The sequence below is a fragment of the Tachypleus tridentatus genome, chromosome 8, assembly GCF_004210375.1.
Source record: "Tachypleus tridentatus isolate NWPU-2018 chromosome 8, ASM421037v1, whole genome shotgun sequence".
Taxonomy (NCBI): Eukaryota; Metazoa; Arthropoda; class Merostomata; order Xiphosura; family Limulidae; genus Tachypleus; species Tachypleus tridentatus.
This window is the reverse complement of record NC_134832.1, coordinates 63,907,150-63,929,219: the sequence shown is the minus strand read 5'-3', so window position 1 is coordinate 63,929,219 and position 22,070 is coordinate 63,907,150.

The following is a 22,070-nucleotide window of genomic DNA, read 5'->3' as shown; positions in this document are numbered from 1 at the left end:
TTGAGTTTTGCTCGAAGTATACAGATTACCCTAATAGTAAATTATCATTATCATGAATCAGATAATTTCATGACTGTACTTATTTCTAGTTATGCTCAATTTGTTTTTACTGTTTTCTAAAATAGTTAATCTGTTTCAGTTGTTTCCTGTATTGTCTTAACGAAACTATTATTAAGTATTATGATTTAACATCTTTCACACTATCATTTTTCACTTGTCGTCAAGTGTCATTCTTTATTCACGTTCATGCTCTAGTGAGACTGTTCGATGTAGTTTTGCTTATAAGCCATTCTAAAGTGACTGATTTATTCCTATTTCTCGTGTAAATTTGATACTTCAGTCTCTTCTCAGGAAACGAATTACATTGTTATGTTTAAGATCAATCAAGATTGCTAAAAATTCTTTCTCCACTTCGAATGTTAGTCAACACCAAATCCCTTAATACTAAAAATTTTTTATAAAACTTCCTATACCTAAGAATCTCTTGTGATGAGTGAAGCTTTATAACATTTAGCAAGTGATTGATCAGTTTCTGTCTTCTCCATAATGGAAAGATTCATTACAAAGGTTTGGTTTGGTTTCAATTTGGCGCAAAGGTACACGAGGGCTATCTGCGCTAGCCGTTCCTAATTTACCAGTGTAAAACTAGAGGGAAGGTAGCTAGTTGTCACCTCCCAACTCTTGGGCTACTATTTTACCAACAAATAGTGAGATTGACCGTTACATTATACGCCACCATGGCTGAAAGGGCGAACATGTTTGATGTGACGGGGATTCGAACCCGCGACCCTCAGATTACGTCATTACAAAAAAAATATTGTTATTGAAACTTATTCAAACTATAACTCTAAAGAAAACTCTTCTAGTTGAAGCATTTTTGCAAAGCATTTACCCTAGTGATGAATGAAGTCCAAAACACAACTAGGTTTCATTATACTTATCTAATTTCGACTTCTTTTCAACAAAATTTAATATTAATTCAAATATTCATCTAAAAATAACTATATTAGTGTTTGTATTAATTAATCAAAAATGTAATCTTTAAGCAATGAGTATCAGGTTGCAGAAAACGACCTCTAAGACTGGTATCTCATTATCTGCCCCCAAGTGGATAATCTGTAATGATTCAATAGAACAAATAACATTAAACAAGATAACGTCAAACATGTATACCCAAGAGTGAAATGTCTTCTACTAAACAAAAAGCTGTATATTTCGAATGGCGACAGCTCTATACAATCAGTGTATTGATTTTACTGCACACTGATTCACTAGTAGATGCGACATTATTCAAGTCCTTTCAAGCGTTTTACTTTCCCATGTTTGGCGGTAAATGTTTTAATGACTTAGTTAAACACAATAAACTAAATACGTTAAATTGAAAGCTTGCTCAACATCAGCATTTAGCTATGCAATGTTTTTCTTAACGTTAGGTAAGCCTCATAGGTATTCAAATCAAGACAAATAGCAAAAACAAAAACTCGAATGTTTTAAATAGTTCCCATTTTCAGAGTCCTTAGCTAATATGCAAATTGTTTTATCGAATTACTCTAACATTTTAAATCTTTACCAATATGCTAATGCCATACATATACCATTATTCGCTTTAATGAAGACCACTTAAATATAGTGTCAATGTAAACGTATTGATTCTGATTCGTACTGGACTGAATGACAAACTTTTGTAGATAGAACTCAATATTTTCTTCAAATTCACCCAAGTGATAAAAACTAATTTTTGATATGCATTTCATTTATAATTTACTTCTTTTACATCATTTTGTGGCATAAATATCATGTTATCAAATCACAGTAATGAAGGTATTTATGTAATGTCAGTATCCATCTTTATTTATCAATAACTGTTGAATTTAAAACTCGATTCTTCCATGCATACCATTATATTTGTTTTATTCTTATCGGTTCTTCCATGCATACCATTGTATTTGTTTTATTCTTATCGGTTCTTCCATGCATACCATTATATTTGTTTTATTCTTATCGGTTCTTCCATGCATACCATTGCATTTGTTTTATTCTTGTCGGTTCTTCCATGCATACCATTATTTGTTTTATTTGTTTTATTCTTGTCGGTTCTTCGGTTCTTTCCATGCATACCATTGCATTTGTTTTATTTTGTTTTATTCATTGTATTTGGTCGGTTCTTCCATGCATATTCTTGTCCTTCCATGTATTTGTTTTATTCTTATCGGTTCTTCCATGCATACCATTATATTTGTTTTATTCTTATCGGTTCTTCCATGCATACCATTGCATTTGTTTTATTCTTGTCGGTTCTTCCATGCATACCACTGTATTTGTTTTATTCTTGTCGGTTCTTCCATGCATACCACTGTATTTGTTTTATTCTTGTCGGTTCTTCCATGCATACCATTGTATTTGTTTTATTCTTATCGGTTCTTCCATGCATACCATTATATTTGTTTTATTCTTATCGGTTCTTCCATGCATACCATTGTATTTGTTTTATTCTTGTCGGTTCTTTCATGCATACCATTGTATTTGTTTTATTCTTGTCGGTTCTTCCATGCATGCCATTGTATTTGTTTTATTCTTATAGTTAGTACCGCCATTCTAATACCACATGAATACAAATATCCTAAATTAATTATAAGATTTTCAGGCAATTTTAATATAATGCGCCTCCAGTGGCACAGCGGTATGTCTGAGAATGTACAACGCTAGAATCCGGATTTCGATACCCGTGCTGGACACAACGTAGACAGCTTCATGCTTAATTACAAACAAACGTTTAAAGTTATGTAATAACAAAAAATAATTATTTGGTTAAATCTAAACATTTAATTAAAGTACACCTTCACTTGCGCAATAATTGAAAGTTACACAAGGCACCAAAATTTATAGTTATTATATATTGGTGTTGAACATATTACAACAATAATATTTTTCATTGGCTCATAACAATGCTTCAGAATTATCTGATTTGTTGTAGAGCTAAACAAACCAACGTAATCTACTATTGTGTACTGTTTTAAACATTTGCAGTAAATGATTCCCTGTTTATATACTTCCAAAAACTGATTCTCTGTTTATACATTTCCAGAAACTGATTCCCTGTTTATACATTTCCAGTAACTGATTCCCCGCATCTTGTCTTTTAGATCAGAAAAAGCCCGAGCGAAACCTATGACTTACAGTATGTGACTGCAAATCCAAAGGTCTTGGGTTCGAAACGTGTTACCACCAAAATGAGATTAGCACTTTCTACTGTAAATGCGTTATAAGAGTGACAACCAAGCCCGTTATTCGGTTAAGAGTATGTTTCAACACAAGTACTGTTGACTTATTGCCTTCCTCTGATCTATGTGATAGATTTACTTGTATATCTATTTTAATATCTATTTTTGGTTAAGTTAAGTTTGCACTTAGAAGTTTACATAAGTTAATTTCTACCTATAAACTAAAACTGTAAAAGATTCCCAAGTGTAAGAATCAACGATATATGCGTGTACGTAAACACTGGTTTATCGTCTCTATTGCTGTGCAAGTTAAAATTTCTAAAAACCTCCTCACACCTATAAATGTAACCAATGCTATCAGCGATAACACAGAATATATTATTGGTTTGCTACAGCTGGCACATTATAATAAAGCTATAACTGTGATTAATGCTTATTGATCGGGAATTTCATATATATATGACCAGAGACTTTTATAGGTTTCTAACATTATACACCACTTTACCTCAGCAGGTTCACGCCGGACCTTAGTACTTTTTCAAAGACATTATATAACGTCTGTGGTGACAATCTCGGCGTGTGATCAACGAAGAACGCACAGCTAGCTAGCTCTCTATTAAGAATAATTTGATCAGCTGCAACCCTCGATAACATACCAAGAAAGTTCCAAATCAGACATAGGACTCAATATTGTTTGTAAGTTTCTAAAACTATTGTATGTAGATTATTATTGCTCTTCATTTGTAATTGCCATTATCATAAATTGTGTTATTGTTTGTATATTAAAGTATATTTGTATTTAAAAAAATTGTGTTTGTCAATCTTATTGGCAAGTATCATAAATTGGATACATAACATTTATTTAACTTCTAAATGTAAATTATCCTTTAACTCAATTACAGGCTATTTCAAATTGTAATACGTAACATAATGAACTGGAGGCTCATCCGAGATAAACAGTAAATCGTAACATCTGCAAATCATATTACTATAGCCTGAATCATACGTCTCTTATCTGTTAAGCCCGTTGTGTGCATAAGGAATCATTCACGTGAACAAACAGAACATTTATATCATAAAATATTCAAAGGCTCTTGCATAACACCTTAAAGGGTAGGACGTTTAATTTCCGGATATACCTGGTATATTGTAGTATTATCGTTCACATAATATGAAGAAATAATCTAAAACGTATAATTATAGCCTACTCGGTAGTGGAAGGCGTAAGATATACTGTTTTGTTTGTTTTAGCGCAAAGCTATCTGCAGATAGTCCATTATGTAACTTTGCGCTAAAACACTGTCCACTACTGGGGATCTAACCCAGAATTTTACGATCTTACTATTCAACCACCAGGAGAATTATACCACTTCTTTACCTTGTTCACTTGAGGTTTGTTTCTTCAAAACCAGAATTTTACGATCTTACCATTCAACCACCAGGAGAATTATACCACTTCTTTACCTTGCTCACTTGAGGTTTGTTTCTTCAGACACTACAGAGAATAAGTCAGAAAGAAATGTGTCCATCTTAAGTGCTCCTCTGGTAGCCAACGAAAAGTCTGAAAGTCAATAACGTTGAACAATTGGGCTTTGGATGCCTGTGGTGGGCACAAATAAAAGACCATTTTAAGAGATTCGCTACAAAATAAACGAAACGTTGGGAGAAATTATTTATTACTTATTGTTTTTTTTCTGTTTTACTACAGGCCCAGCATGACCAGGTGGTCAGGGCGCTCGACTCGTAATTTGAAGGTTCGAATCCCCGTCGCACCAAACGTGCTTGCCTTTTCAGCTGTAGGGGCGTTATAATATGACGGTCAATTCTAATATTCATTGGTAAAAGAGTTACGATGGATGGTGATAACTAGCTGCCTTTCCTCTAGTCTTACACTGCTAAATTAGGGATAGGCCAGTGCAGATAGCCCTCGTGTAGCTTTAACCCAAATTCAAAACAAACAAATGTCTCACTAAAGCGATATGTTCTTTTAGTTAAATTATCGTATGGAAAGCTCACAATGTTTTGTTTTTTTAAGCCTCATTGTGCATTACAAAACAAGAACTCGAAGACCTAATAATATTTCTGATAAATAAGAGAAGTTCAAATCTCAGCGACGCAACAAACAAAACAATGCTCAGTCGGTAGCATCTCTTGTTCCATAATCTTATGGAATGGCTTTGAACTGTAACAAAGTTAGAGTGACTTTTTTGTTAATTTAAAATTCCATTCTATGAATAACAAATTATTCATTCAAATCTCAGCTCAATCTTCCTCGTCGTGTTTTCGATTTCCACAGCAAACGTATCTATATAATTCGATGTTCGTGGCGCAACAGAAAAAATAATACGAATTCTGCCAATGCCATTTGTGTTTTATTTGTTTTGTCAAAACATTTTATAAAATGTAACATACGTAAAATACATGACCTTAGGGTTTAGTAAACACCTTTAAACATGTGAAGTATAACTTTAAAACTATTAGCAGTTCATTACATAATCACTTAAGTGGCTCCAGCTGGTGGCTTATAACACAGCACATTGTATAGCTTTACGATTTAAAAACAAACAAACGAACACTTCATTTTCTTAACAGCTTCCAAAAATCATTTGAAAACAGTCAACTTCCTAATTTTTGTTTTCCACATTTTGCTAACTGATATATGAAAACGGACTAAAATCCCTATACAGCCGGAAAGAATGAAGTTTATATCACGAAATAAGAAACCCAAAAGCCCAAGCATTATCGGAAGGTAGATCTTTTTCCCATTGCTTTCCTGTTGAAAAATGGGTTCAGTTTTGAACGTGCTAAGATTGTTTAGTGCTTTATCTTTGTCTGTATTTTTAATCCTGGATGACTTCGTAGTAGCACGAAGTTTATTTCAGGTACTTTAAATGAAACAAATAACTTTGAAATGGTAATTTTTGTAACATATTAAAAAGTACAATTTTAAATATAATTTCATAAAAGGAATATATTTTTAAAGTATTATACACTGCAATAAGGTCTAACTTGTCACTTAATATCTACATCCAAGTTTCTCAATAGTCAAATCCCTTTGTAGTATAAAAAAATCATTTACGAACAAATAAAAACGATAAAGATTTTAATTTGTGTTTATCGTATGGATTTCACACCCACTTACAAAGTTTCAGCCAATTTTTCGACATCAACCTTTTCCACACAACTTACAACATTGAAGAAATTTTATTCCACTAAAACTGTACTATGGATCAGTCACTGATTTTCAATTTGTTCTTGTAATTTGATAAAATTAAGTGTAAAATACTAAAAAATACATTAATCTTCATTACTTTTATTCATATTTTGTTGTAGCTTTTTAATAGCAAGAATCTAAAACATTCGACGTTATATTAGCAATACAAACTTGAAAATGAGCATATAATCTTCGGTTATGCTGTTGTACTCTGAGGGAAATTTAATGTTATTAGATTAACTTCTGAAGCACCTTAACTTGACGTCAAGTTTTACATTTTTTTTATGTTGTGCACTTTAATTGAACGTTTTAATCTCGCTTTACTTGACGTCAAGTTTTACATTTTTTGTTATGTTGTGTAACTTTAATTGAACGTTTTAATCTCGCTTTACTTGACGTCAAGTTTTACATTTTTTGTTATGTTGTGTACTTTAATTGAACGTTTTAATCTAGCTTTACTTGACGTCAAGTTTTACATTTTTTATGTTGTGTACTTTAATTGACGTTTTAATCTCACTTAACTTTCGTCAAGTTTAACATTTTTTGTTATGTTGTGAACTTTAATTGAACGTTTTAATCTTTTTATAGAAAATATATGAATGTTGGAAAATATTCAACCAAACGTAAATTAAATTCCATGTAATACTTTGATTTTAACAAAATACCAATTTAAATATACGACAGTCATTGGTACTTCAGAAAGTAAAACATAAATCCTTTACTATGGACTTCAGATACGACTAGTGGCTATATTGTACACTTTAAGAGCTTTAAGGTATCATGAGAAGTTGCTTAGTTTTTCTGCCTCTTTTTAATACCAATGAAGCAATAATGCAGATACTGATTCTAAGCAGACCCATTATATTCATAATACTTGTGCTTACATTCCCAGGTTAACCATCAAAAACATTATAATAATTAATGTCTCATCAATTTTATTTTTTGTGGTGAAACTGGAAATAAAAATAACAAAGAGATTGGTACAAAATCAATTACTGTTCCGTCTCTTATATCCTTGACATACAATATTGATTTGATATTGTCGCGTTGTCTCTAGACGGTTAAGTAGGTGGATAGAAATGGATTTATGTTTCATGTCTTATATCACAAACGTGTTTAACAAGAACGAATAAAATCACCTTGTGAGTTGTTATTAATAACTAGAAGTATGTCTAGAAGTAACTTAAAACTTACTCAAACTTTCTGTACAAGGTACATATCACGAATGTGAAAAATTCATATTCAATAAAAGTTTTTTCCCTTTATATATTATTCCCGGTACAAATAATTATGTATTTGTTATATTTATTAATATAATCCGCTGTTACAGTTTACATTTAAAACAATGATTATTTTTATATTTATTTATCTCAAAATACCAGTTACAGATAGAGAGGGGCCTGGCATGGTCTAGCGCGTTAAGGCGTGCGCTTCGTAATCTGAGGGTCGCGGGTTCGCGCCCGAGTCGCGCCAAACATGCTCGCCCTCCCAGCCGTGGGGGCGTTATAATGTGACGGTCAATCCCACTTTTCGTTGGTAAAAGAGAAGCCCAAGAGTTGGCGGTGGGTGGTGATGACTAGCTGCCTTCCCTCTAGTCTTACACTGCTAAATTAGGGACGGGTAGCACAGATAGCCCTCGAGTAGCTTTGTGCGAAATTCCAAAAACCAAACCAAACAGATAGAGAGATTAAACTTTGTATATTAGCATAACTCAATGCATAACATTTCTTTCTGTCACTTTTGCAATAATCTGGTGGCTTTTGATTTACGAAAAAAAGCACTGCTGATATTTGATGTAAGTTAGCTACATCATACATTAGAGAGTGCTTTAGCAAACAGCTGAAATCAAGGAGGAACAATTTATTACATGAATCGTGTTATTTCAACGTTACAAGTAAAATGGTGTATTGGTCATTTAAACTATAGCTAGAAATTTGGATTATGTTGTTGATCGCGTGCCATAAAAGTTTTCTAGAAAACGAGACTTTATGAGCTTTCTGATTGGATAATCTCTAAGGAATTTTCGCTGCCTACGTGCTTATGTGAACCATTGGAGCTTTGTTCAAAGCCAGAGGATAAACTAGTTTTATGTAATAGACACCAAGAATATCAGTTTTAAATAAATGACTGAAACGAAATGGTTATTGTTGTTTCCGGTATGGAGAATAATAACTGCATTCTTTAATACTTTCTTCCAAACTAATTAAATAAGCACTTATAGTTAGTTGTAGAACAACACACGAGTCTAGTCATAAGCATATTAACATTCTGATTGGATTCTAAACTCGGAAATTAGATCATATTTCAAACCTCATGACGCTAGCGCTAGCTGTAATAATACATTTGGTAATGTAACATATTTTCTCTTTTGAGGGGTTTGTTTCACGTGAGATATTAAATAAGATTAAAATACTTTCGTCATTTCATTTTCACAAATAAAAATTGTTATATTATTTACTCAGGTAATTTTATATATGTGTATGAGGATTTGGTTCTGAACACCAAATAGAAACAATGATTTACTTGTAAATTTATGTCCGTTTTTTAATTATATATGGAAACATATCAGATATTCATTCAGTAACACAAAAAGCAAATTGAGTAATCATTTGGATATCATGCGAAATTATTGTTTGAGTTTTAAACACATATATATTTGTTTAAGAAATAAATTAAAACATGCTTTCATCTTCTGTTAAGTCCTTTAGACCATACAACACGTTACTATTTATATACGTAATATATATATATGTATATATATATACATAGAAACGTGCACCGTTTTTGAAAGTTACACCGTACGTTTTTGTTGTTTTTTTCACGTAAACCAAAAGAAGAGAGGTAACCACTATTAGTTTATTTGCTCTATGAAAACGAATCACGCGGCCTTTTTCGATTTTTTGTTATGATGTGTTAATACTCATGATTGTATAATCTGTATGTTTTTGTTTGTTTGTTGTTCCCAACAAAGGGTAATCAAAGTACAATATTTTTACGAAAAATATTTTGGCATAATCTACTAATCAAGAGAAAATATATATACAAAGTAAATAGTATTAGTACCACTTCATTATTTCACAGTAAATAATTTTGTTAAAGGTATAACTTATTAATATTAACTAATTAAAAGAAATTCATCAATACATTTTTATCAATATCAATACTCATGGTAAACATTCTACAGATATCCTATTACTTAGCTGTATGTTTAAAATCCAAAAAACAAACTGAAATATATTTGTAGTATACATTAAACTAATAATTATATATTTCAATATAAAAAATATATTAAGTTATATCGTAAAATATATCGGAAATTTATATCTTATTATTACTTAATTGATTTGTAATATAAGTATATAAAGCTGCTAGTTTTAATTCATTTTGTATTCATAAACTTTTGAAGCAGGTATTGTATAAGTGAGTCAGTGAAAATGGTATAGAAGTTTGAATCAAATACTCGAGCAAAAAATCTAAATGATACATTCTTTGAGCTTTCTCTAATTTTGATTACTATGCGTGAGCATTTGTTATAGAGGGGGAAAAAGTTGCTCTTTTTGGTGAGACAATCTTTCATACGCATGGTATGTCTATTCCCTACTTTTAAACTGTTCCGTAATTACTCCATTATCAGCATATAAACCTCTCTTAACAAAAGCGGATGATATTCTATTTATAAGGGTGGATTTCATGTTAATGATGTATTCAAGGTATTTATCTAAATATCCTACAAGAATTGGGAGGAAGGATAGTAATACACTTACGAAGTAATTCCCCGGTATACAGGAAATCATTGTCGGCTATCTTCATAGTCCTTCCGACAATAATACTTTATTCAAAATAATCAGAATTAATTCAGTACCAGTATGTTTGCATATATTCTGATCTCATTTAATAAGCCAAAATCTGATATCAAAGAACCATTGAAAATACTATTATAACGAACTTTGTTCATAAGACTTCTCTTTTTTTGTTTATTTGTTGTTTTCTTGAAGATTCAAAACGAGAACTATTTAGTATTACAAACAACTGCTCTCATAATTTTTCATTTCATTTTCATTTTAACATGTGACACCTATGAAATGGCTCTTTATATTGTTGTAATTGTTTTCTGTTATCCATGCAATATACAACAACTACTTTTTTTTAACTGTCGTATATTTAGCCGTGGCATAGCGACTCATAGAGTTTTGCTCTTGTTTGATTACGCTCAAGATTTCTTAGATGAATTCACTCTATTCTCGCTTAAAACAGTTTCATTTGAGGGTAGGCTAGTAAAGCTCCTGATGAGTTATACGCTTGGTGTTGCTGGTGCACAAACACGTGGCCAATAAAAAGGAAAAAAATGTCTCGTAGATTAATTTATTCTAATCATGCCTGAAACAACTTCAAGTACCACGGCTGTTGAGGATTCCCTCTTGTTTCATTTATTGAACGATAATATGTTGACTTGCAATATCCTGGTTACTTTTTTCAAATTGTAAAGGCCATGCTGCATCCTGTTAAGGAGTATTTAAACAGTAGTTAGACAGTGCACGGTTAATATTAATGGTTGAATTTTTAAATATTTCCATAAAATACGAAGTAATTAAATGCAGAAGCTTTGTTCTTACGGTACAGTGCGTACTTAGAAGCATGCACAACTTGCATATTAAAAATGTATAAGTTAAATAATTAATCTTAATTACTAAAGGGTACAAGAAAGAATTCATAGGACTCCGTTGAAAACACCGTCCTACAGTACATAAAAATTCAAAGTCAGAAATTTAACTGACAAGGTCAGTTTGTATAAAATATAGCAATAATTATTTCAATACGGTTAAGTAACGAAATTCATCCTCAGTTCACGCTAAATAAAAATAAGTAATAAATTTATTGTGATATTTATAACTTAACTGTGGAATCTCCCTGAAGATAGATAATAAGAGACAAAATATAATAAAAAGTTTGTTTTACCGCAAAGCTACACATTGTGCTCTCTGCTTTATATCCACTATAAGATATCGAAACCCGGATTCCAGTTCGCAAATTTACCACTGGCCCATCAAAATGCCTAAGTAAGCTTTTTGAAAGTTTGTCTGCTGTAAGGGCAATCCTGTATAATAAACCATCTATTTCGTGCCCACAACGGGAATCGGAACCTAATGTTTTGTACAATAAGCTCTTAAACGTACGGTTGAGACACGGTGGTGGGCGGAGAGGGCTGTAATGGAAAAAATATCACTTGTTGTCTAGCATTTTCTTAAAACTAAACATCATAAGTTTGAGGAAATTTTTGTTTACATGAACGGTATATTCAAATACATATTTAAATTTATTTTACTTCAAGCTCATTTTTATATGTACCTATGAGCATTTTATCCATAAAAACTGAATATATGAACCAGTATGATTAGTTTGTTGTTACAAGTAAACTATTCAAATGAGCTAAATACAATACTTCTTAGAAGTATGTTGACTGTTGCACTTTAATACATTTGTATGAGATGTATACACTTCTTTCTAAAATTAAATCAGCTGTATGGTCTAATTTGGAACAAAATAAATAAGAAAATAGAAATATCTTGTGAAACGAGAAAATATATTGCTGATAAAACACAGAAGACAGTAATGTACTCGAGAATTCGTTTAACAAATGGGATTAAAACTAGTTCGTCAACTGCTAGTATCACCCAACTGCTCCGTTCATTATTTGAAATAAGGCGGATTATGTGTAAAATCGGTATATATTACGATTTTATCTTCTATTTCATGTCCTGAAGTTATTTCATAAGATCCTAAAGATCTGAAATAAGTGTGCAAAAAATAAATCGAATTTGGAAACTCTTAACAAATGAGTGGATTGATTAATTCATAGCACAAAAAAGCATAGTTTAATCGGTTTGGTTGGTTTTAAGTTAAGCGGAGAGCTAAACAATGGGCTACCTGTGCTCTGCCCACTACGGATATCAAAATTTGGTTTCCAGCGTTCTAAGTCCGAAGAAATACCACAATGTCACTAGAGAACCAACATGTTGGTGTCAAACGATTTTAAAATTGTGAAATATGTTTACTATTCTCTTTCTTTTCATGTTTGCTACTTCTTTTTTATTGTTTGTTTGTTTGTTTGTTTGTTTGAAGTAAACACAAAGCTACACAATGGGCTACTGGGTTATTTTTTGTTTGGATTAAATGCTATTAAAGCTCATTGTGCAACTATGTGCTTATTAGTAAAATCACAAGAAAAATGTTAAGGAAACAGGAAAAATCAATATATCAGGAAAGCAGATGAAGACCGTGATAACAGAAACCGAATTAGTTGATGGAAGACACGATAAAAATAAAAGTATCAGCAGAAATGAGAATCATTGCCCTAATTTAATTTTCATTGGATTGAATTTCAAAATTCAATATATTTTTTGTTTCTAATTTTTAATTATTTCATCATTTTTATCGAAAGTGTGATCTACTTTTGGCTTGTCAGGGCAAACACTACATTAACAATTTCACTTATTACTTAATAATTATATTTGTGGATTATTTTTGATGTTTTGGCCGCTAGAGGACGTTTTAGTATATCACGTCAAAAATTTTCATCAACTTTTCGTGAGGGATAGAAGAAAGAGTAGAATGAGTAGTTAGGGATAGTAAATTCAATCAACAATCAAATTAGTTGATTGAATAGTTAATTAGTCTGTTATAATTTTATCAATCAGTTTCTGAGTGTGTCAGTTACTCAATTATAAATCAAATTGTAGATTTGAGAGGAAATTTACAAGTGAGTGATTTTTCTCCAGTTTCACTTGTGAGTTATTCTTACCAATGAATGTAACCAGAACTTGTGCTTCATAGTCGAAAGAAAACACATTCATTATCATTAAGTGGACTGGACTTAGTATTACGTTTACTAAAGAACGATAGAATTCGTTACAACAATATTACAAATGTGAAGTTATAACTTTCTAACTATTTATTATATAGCTTGCATGTAGCCCATCAAACCTGACGAGACAAGTACTACTATCCCCACCCCATACTCTAACTTCACATTTCATAGCTAACAGAAATATTTTTTTAGAAATAATGCTTGACCAACAAATATGTAGAAAAGTTGTAAAAGTCATACGTCTGTAAATTCTTTTGTGAGCCTAACAAAATTAAGATCATTCATGTAATTAATTTATGGTGTGTTCATATTATAATTAGTAAAAAAAATCGGTTAGATTAACAACTTCTAATACATAGAAGAGCCTGTGCGTTTTAATAACACGACGTTCCAACAATAACTTTTACGTCATGTTGCTTAGCAACAAATATATAACTTAATATTGTTAGTCTATGTACTGAAAGTATAAAATGAAATGCATATACAACAAAACTGGGAAACATTTATTGTTTTGTTGAATAACGAGGTTTGTTTTTATTTAAAGATTGGTTAATATAAAGAAAGTAGCTTAATTAAGAAACAATTTAAGTTTAGAACTAAATATCTTTATTTTAATGATAAAGTTTTAGGCTAGGTGATCCCATATTACGTCTTCACCTTAAGTTTATTATACCAACACTCACTACACTCAGAAAGTTTCCCGACATCACCATAACTCCTTAGAGCCCCACTACAACCCTGCCAATAAAGTCGTAATGGTGAGACAGTAATCGAACTCTTCAATACGGATAAATGCATTTTGGCTTTTGTGATTCCTCCGATTTTAAGAAATGTGTGACGTGACACACGCTAGCTTCTGTATAGGTTGCATGTCAAATGTTTACTGTAGCAAATATTTGATCATTGCATATTTCTCCAAATACCTAATAATCATTATATTATTGATGTAAAATTATATTTACTAATTGCCCAGCAAATTCTGTTACTTAAAATTTCAATATTCATATCGTTCAATAAATGTACAAGTAGTCTCTAGGCTAGTAATAAAAAGTTCCATTTAGCAGTCTGCTATCATAAATTTATATACATTTTTCGATATCAATCGACTATGGACAATGTATTTTTAATCTACAAAATTAATTATGTGCTTTTAAAAATTAACTTAGTTGAGCATACACTAGAAGAATGGTTGTATTTCATAAATGTACGTTTTGCTTAAACTAAAAGTTTCTTAGTTTACTAGTTTTATATAAATTCATTTTTATTCTGGATAAGTAGATATAAGTAAAATGCAAATATGTCATTTATTTTTGATATTTTTAATGTATATATTTTTTTCTGACGTTCAAATGTCACAAGTAGGCTTGGTTTGGTTGGTTTAGAATTCCGCGCAAAGCTACACCAGAGCTATTTGCGCTAGCCGTCCCTAATTTAGCAGTGTAAGACTAGAGGGAAGGTAGCTAGTCATCACCACCCACTGCCAACTCTTGGGCTACTCTTTTACCAACGAATAGTGGTATTGGCCATCACATTATAAAACCCCCCGCGACCCTCGGATTACGAATCGAGTGCCTTAACTACCTGGCTATGCCGGGCCTCACAAGTAGGCAAAACAAATTTTATCCAAAATTAATAGCCTAGGCTGCTCTATTCTAATAAAGGGCATTATTTGTTTGCTTGTTGTTATTAAGCACAAAGATACACAAAGAGCTATCTGTGCCCTGCCCAATACGAGTATCGAAACGTGGTTTCTAGCAGTGTAAATCCCCAAACATACTACAGAGGGCTTGGAATGACCTGTGGTTAAGATGCTCGACGCACAATTTACTAATCGTAGATTCCAATCCCCGCTAAAATTCAATTTAAATTTAAAAATCTAGCGTGGCTGTTCTCTTCTGTTTTGTTTGTTTGTTTTGAATTTCGCACAAAGTTACTCGAGGGCTATCTGTGCTAGCCGTCCCTACTTTTGCAGTGTAAGACTAGAGGGAAATCAGCTAGTCATCACCACCCACCGCCAATTCTTGGGCTACTCTTTTACTAACGAATAGTGGGATTGATCGTAACATTATAACGCCCCCACGGCTGAAAGGGCGAGCATGTGTGGCGCGACGGGGATGCGAACCCGCGATCCTCAGATTACGAGTCGCACGCCTCAACACACTTGGCCATGCCGGGCCGTGGTATGTGCTATATTTCAGCAATCTTTCCATCGAGATAGCACATGTGACACTTGTTGACTGATGTAGTTTTGTGGGCAACTAGGTTAAAAGAACTAAGCATATTTCTTAACCGACTTTTATATTAAGACTCAAAATACTCATTATGCACAAGTATTATGAAAAGTATATGTATCAAATAAGCTAGTTGGGATTGTAATGCATGCATACTTGCTAAAGGGCGTGTCCGTAAAGTTTGGAACGATAAACACTTCAACGAATTTTACTGGATATGTTTTATTCTGTCCTTGTAAATCGAAATAAGTTTGGCTTAACTCGACCTTCTCATGCTTTGACTGCGCCTTAATTAATCACGTATCTGAAATTAAGAAAAGCTACAAATCATTTGTGGTTTCAGACTTTTCGGTTACTATATGTCGATCTGTTTGGAGTTTCAAAAACGTTATTGTATAATTATATGGTACTTTACACGTTTACTATAATCATTAGTTTGGACTAAATATTTAAAAGTTTTGCTCTTCAGGATTAATCATGTCTAAAATCTTCAATGGTTTGCTAATAAATCGCGATCTTTGAGTGTGTTTTCGGATTTCTTTTATTAACGGAATTACGAGCTAGTTGTTAAAAAATCTATGCTTTCCTTCCCTTTGCAACGTCATTTAAAAATTATTTTTATTGCTCGATCACATTATATTCAAAACACGGACCGCCTCTCTTCTCCAATTAAAGCGATCAGAAACAAAGTCTTGATATAAATTATATTTTCATACAACTAATATTTTTCTTTAAATACACGTGCAGTCGGAAACAAGGAAATACGTCCGTTATTATCATTACTTTACTGTAATTTTTTATTTGAAATTAAGCACAAAGCTACACAATGGGATATTTGTACTCCGCTCACCAAGGATATTGAAACCACGTTCCTAGCATTGTAAGTCCGCAAACATACCGCCGTGCAACTGGGGGTCATTTACTGTAACACAGCTATTAAACAAATAAATGAATAACTCAAAGCCCCCTGAACAGTAAGTACGCAAGTTCACAATACTAGGGGCCTGGCATGGCCTAGCGCGTTAAGGCGTGCGCTTCGTAATCTGAGGGTCGCGGGTTCGCGCCCGAGTCGCGCCAAACATGCTCGCCCTCCCAGCCGTGGGGGCGTTATAATGTGACGGTCAATCCCACTATTCGTTGGTAAAAGAGTAGCCCAAGAGTTGGCGGTGGGTGGTGATGACTAGCTGCCTTCCCTCTAGTCTTACACTGCTAAATTAGGGACGGCTAGCACAGATAGCCCTCGAGTAGCTTTGTGCGAAATTCAAAAACAAACACACAATCACAATACTAAAATGCGGGTCTCAATACTTATTGCAAGCAAAAAAAAAACACTGATAGCTTTATGGTTTACAACAGGGGTGTGCAACAGGCGGCCCGCGGGCCACAACCCGGCCCGCCAAGCCATTTAGTGTGGCCCTAGTTGTTGTAATCTAACCATGTGGCCTGATCTGTAATCCAACGCAAATGGAATATTTTAAAAGCATCGATCCTACGGGATTCCCAGGCTTCGACTCGACAAACTTCCAAAATTATCTTTGCTAGAGAGGAGCAGGCCGAATTCGATTGGTCGGCCTCCTTAGAGCATGAATAGGTGACGTGCACTAGCACTATTGTCTACGACTCAACGTCATGTCCTGAACCTCGCCTTCGCCCGCTGGCGACAATTTTCCCTAACCTCTGCTGTCCGTCATTCATTATTGGTGAAAATTTTATTACCTTTTACAGTTACTACAAGAGATTGAAGGTAAATTGATTATTATTTAGCATATTGTTGTGACTTTACTGAATTTATTAAAATTTTTGCTTTCAGATGCATCTGATTCTATGTACAGTGTGACCTCGTTATTCGCGGGGTTACGTTCTTTACCCTCCCGCGAATAGCGAAAACCGCGAATATTGGACGCAGTTTTAAAACGTATATGTATGCGATTATATACTATATGAAATGCTTCCCAAACACTAATGATACTTATACTCATTGATGCAGTAATAATGTAGCAATATTGCATACTGTTATGTATTTCACTAAATTGCTGTGCTTTGCCGTTTGCGTTGTTGGGGAAGCTGAGGCAGTCAGCCAATAGCAGTCCAATCTTGTTTGGTGAAGACGACAATTGATAAAAACGGCTTGATTGAGTAAATACAACAGAAATCTCCTCGAAAAGCCCTTTCAGTCTCTGTGACCTACAAAAACGCAGTTCGCGCATAACCCGCGAATATGCGGGGCCGCGAATGGCGAACCGCGAATAGGCGAGGTCACACTGTATTTTGCTATTCTCAATTAATTTAAGTACCGGAAGGCTATGATCGGGATGCCAATTTAGAAACATGTGTTTCTGTCCATAAGAGGTTCCATGTGTAAATAAATTCTATGTTTTTTTCTACTTTGCTATTTTCGTGAGAATAATTTTGTTTTGATTTCAGGGCTAGTAAAATGTCAGCAGTTAAGAAACGAAAAATTGATGATGAGGGAAGGTTATTCAACAGTGAATGGTGCACAAAATATCTTGTTGTCCCACATAATCAAGGTGTTGTCTGCCTCGTCTGTCAAACTACAATTGCAGTCATGAAAGAGTACAATATTAAGCGACATTACGCAACTAAGCACTCCTCCCAGTTTGATGAAATTGTTGGTCAGGCACGAAAGGACAAAATTGAACATTTAAAAACATCCATTGAAAAGCAACAAGGTATTTTTACCACTTTCAAGAAAAATTCAGAACTGGTGACAAAACTGAGTTTTAAGCTTTGTGAATGTATGGCAGAAAAGGGAAAGCCTTTCAGTGATGGAGAATTTATTAAAAATTGTTTAACAATATTCACAGAATATGCATGTCCAGAGAAAAAATATTTGGTGGAGCAAACTAGCCTTTCCCGCTTTACTGTCTCACGCAGGACAAAAGATCTTTCAGAGGACATCAAAGAAACTTTGAAAGAGAGATTGAATTCGTGTGAAGCTTTCAGTCTGGCTTTGGATGAAAGCACCGATATCAATGACACATCCCAACTTGTCATTTTCATCAGAGCTGTTACTGCAGGCTTTGATGTTTTCGAAGAGTTTTTAGATATGGCAAGCCTTTCCTCCAAAACCACAGGACAGGATATTTGTGAACAAGTGCTTAAGGTTGTAGAAAAGTTTGAACTGAATCCTTATAAATTATGTGGTGTTACAACAGATGGTGCTCCTTCCATGACAGGTAGGACAAATGGATTCACCAAGAAATTTCTAACTGCAATTGGAGCACAAGACGTAGTTGTAAGCCATTGCATTATTCACCAAGAGAGCTTGTGCACCAAAGTTCTGGATTTTGCAGAAGTCATGAAAAATGTCGTCCAATGCGTAAATTATATTCGAACACGAGGATTAAATCATCGACAATTTAAAACTTTTAGATGAGCTGGACAGTGAGTATTCAGATGTTTTGTACTTCTCTGCTGTACGTTGGCTTAGTAGAGCTGCTACTTTGAAGAGATTCTGGAATCTGCGAGAGGAGATTAAGTTCTTCATGGAGAGCAAACGTCAGAATGTGGACTTCTTGAGCAATGAGAACTGGCTGAATGACTTAGCATTCCTCACAGACATTACACAGCATCTGTCTGATTTAAACTTAAAACTACAAGGGAAAAGTCAACTTGTGAATAAGTTGTTTGAGCATATTTGTGCTTTTGAGAAGAAATTGGAACTTTTCCAGGTTCAGTTGAGAAGAGCCATATTGACCCATTTTACATGTCTTGCAACCAGGAAACTGGAATTTCCTAATCTGGATTGCACCAAATATGGAACCAGTGTACAAAAGCTGCGTGATGAGTTTGCAAACAGATTTCCAGATTTCAGACAAACTGAAATTAGATTGAAATTGTTCGCTCAACCTTTGATTTGGCAGTGGAAGACAGTCCTGATGATTGCCAAATGGAACTCATTGAACTGCAGGCTGACATGGACACTAAAAGGAAATTCTCTGAAAACAGTTTGCTAGACTTTTACAAACTCTGTGTACGTGAAAAGTTTCCCAATTTGTCCCGTCATGCACAAAGAATTGCCTCCCTTTTTGGTAGCACCTACTGCTGTGAGCAATTTTTCTCCAAAATGAAGCTCATCAAAACCAAATGTAGAAGTCAGCTGACTGATGAACATTTGACCAGTCAGTTAAGAGTGGCAACCACTTCTGTCAAAGCTGATATTGACAAGCTCTGCAAGGACTCTAAATTTCAAGTGTCGCACTAAAATGATCACTCATGCAAAAAATATAAAATATTATTGCTTGCATTTTGAGAATTATTTTAATTTATTGTGAATGTACCCGAATAAGCTTGTTTTTTAAGTGGCCCCGCTTGATTGATGAAGTTGGTTATATGGCCCACCGACGAAAAATGTTGCACACCCCTGGTTTACAACAACCAAACGAATCACGTAAATGATGTACTATCTTTTGACTGTATCTTTTGTGTGAAATCCAAAGTGTGTTTAAACTCTTAACGTATATATTTTAATGATGTTTTCGTAATCACATATATATATTATAATTTTAGGTTTTTCTAAAACAAATTATGGTAATGTCTGCATAAAAGCGTCTTAAAGTTGAGAAATTGCACACAATAAAAACTGAAAAATGTTAAGATGTGTATATTTTCGCTGCTCTTTGTTGGTTTTTTAATCCACAGCACAGCCACATCGGGCTACCTGTTGAGTCCACCGAAGGGAATCGAACCCCTGATTTCAGTATTGCAAATCCGTAGACTTACCACTGTATCAGCAGGGAACCCTTCAACTGCCGTTGACATCATATGATGCAAGCATTTTGCGCGCAACATTTTGAATGACCCACCGCAAAACTTTGTGTATGCAAATTTACAGGAGTCGCAACAATTAATGGCAACAACAGTAAAGTTGTAGGATGTAAACGAAACGATTGTTTCTATTTGACCACAGTTTCTTAATAGTTTCCGTATTTTCCTTACATTTATAATAAAGCTAATCTGTTGTAGTACTTATTTTCTACTTCGAGAAATAATCTCTTCAATGATATACGGAAGAGTATCTTCGATGAGCATTGTTCGTGAAGACTAAACGTTCCTGTTCAAAAACCTTGTTATGTTTAAACTTTGCACGGTATCGACTAAACTTGCTTGAAAGCGCATACAAAAATCATGATTAATAAACTAAGTAAACACATATATAGATGACGCGTTACCATCCAACACACGTACTTTACGCTGGCTTAAGCTTGCTGTTTGCTGTAAAAGCTTTCGCGTTACGTAACTGCTTAGCAAGCAAAGTCATACTATCGTTTGGCAGTAGTGATAGAGTACATAAGCAAAATAATGTAACCAGTTTCATGCGAAAATGGGAAATAGTTGTACGTATGCCACAAAGTACGAAATGATACATTGAAATGGTCTCAAAAATCGAGTACAATTCTGTAAAGATGACGTGTTTTTTTTTAACCTTTCAATAAAATACTTTCTTTACACCTAGCGCCGTAGCTGCTTAAATTTAAAAATAAGTTTCCTACTTTTTATAATTCATTTCGTGTATATCAACACTTCTCTAAAAAAATTATTGTACGAGTAAATATTTCTAAATTATTTTGGCCACAATCCAAGAACAGCTTTACATGACAGTTAACTGGTCCAGTCTTTATGGGTAAACGTCAAACTCACGCTATTACTCAAGTAAATGATGATGGTTGATGTGAGCTTTTAGCTACGTTTAGGAAAGAATAAACCAACTTTCCTGTTTTTGACAGCAGCGTGAGCTTTTTCGTTCTCTTCTTTCATAACTTACAATCGTTCTCGTTATTACTAATTATTTTCTTTTCCTTTTTCTTCCGTATACATGCGCGAGGTACGTGCATTTACTTATTTTTCTATCGGTACTTTATTTAAGTTTCCTAATTATAGTTGTGAATATAAATATGTATATTCCTTTTTTTATAATATTGAATCATGTAATATTTACATTTTATTTTTTTAAGCACATTTTTTTTAATTAGTTAACATGTTTATTAGTCTCAAGTAAGTGTGTAGTCATGAATAAAAATATAAATGCACTGAATGTTTTTAGCTAACTTTTTTCTCTCTCTCTTTTTCAATAGTACTAATTATAAGTATGGTTGAATAGGTTTTCAACAAACATACACAGATGGCGCCTATGAAGTATAAAGCCAAGGCTTCAAATCCGTAAACACCACCACACATGAAAAGTGTCAGATTTAAATCTGTAAAATTGCGATTACATTTGAATATTATAAAAGATTACTTTCGGAAACATTTCATTAAACAATTGTATTTTCGCAGACAAATGTAAAAAGAAAATGTCAGTACGATAATTAGTATTATATATCTGAAGATGACCTTAAAAGGTCGAAACGTTTTCTGCTTTATTAGTTTGGTTTGTTTTGAATTTCGCGCAAAGCTACACAAGAGCTATCTGCGCTACCCGTCCCTAATTTAGCAGTGCAAGACTAAAGAAAAGGCAGCTAGTCATCATCACCCACCGCCAATTCTTGGGCTACTCTTTTACCAAAGAATAGTGGTAT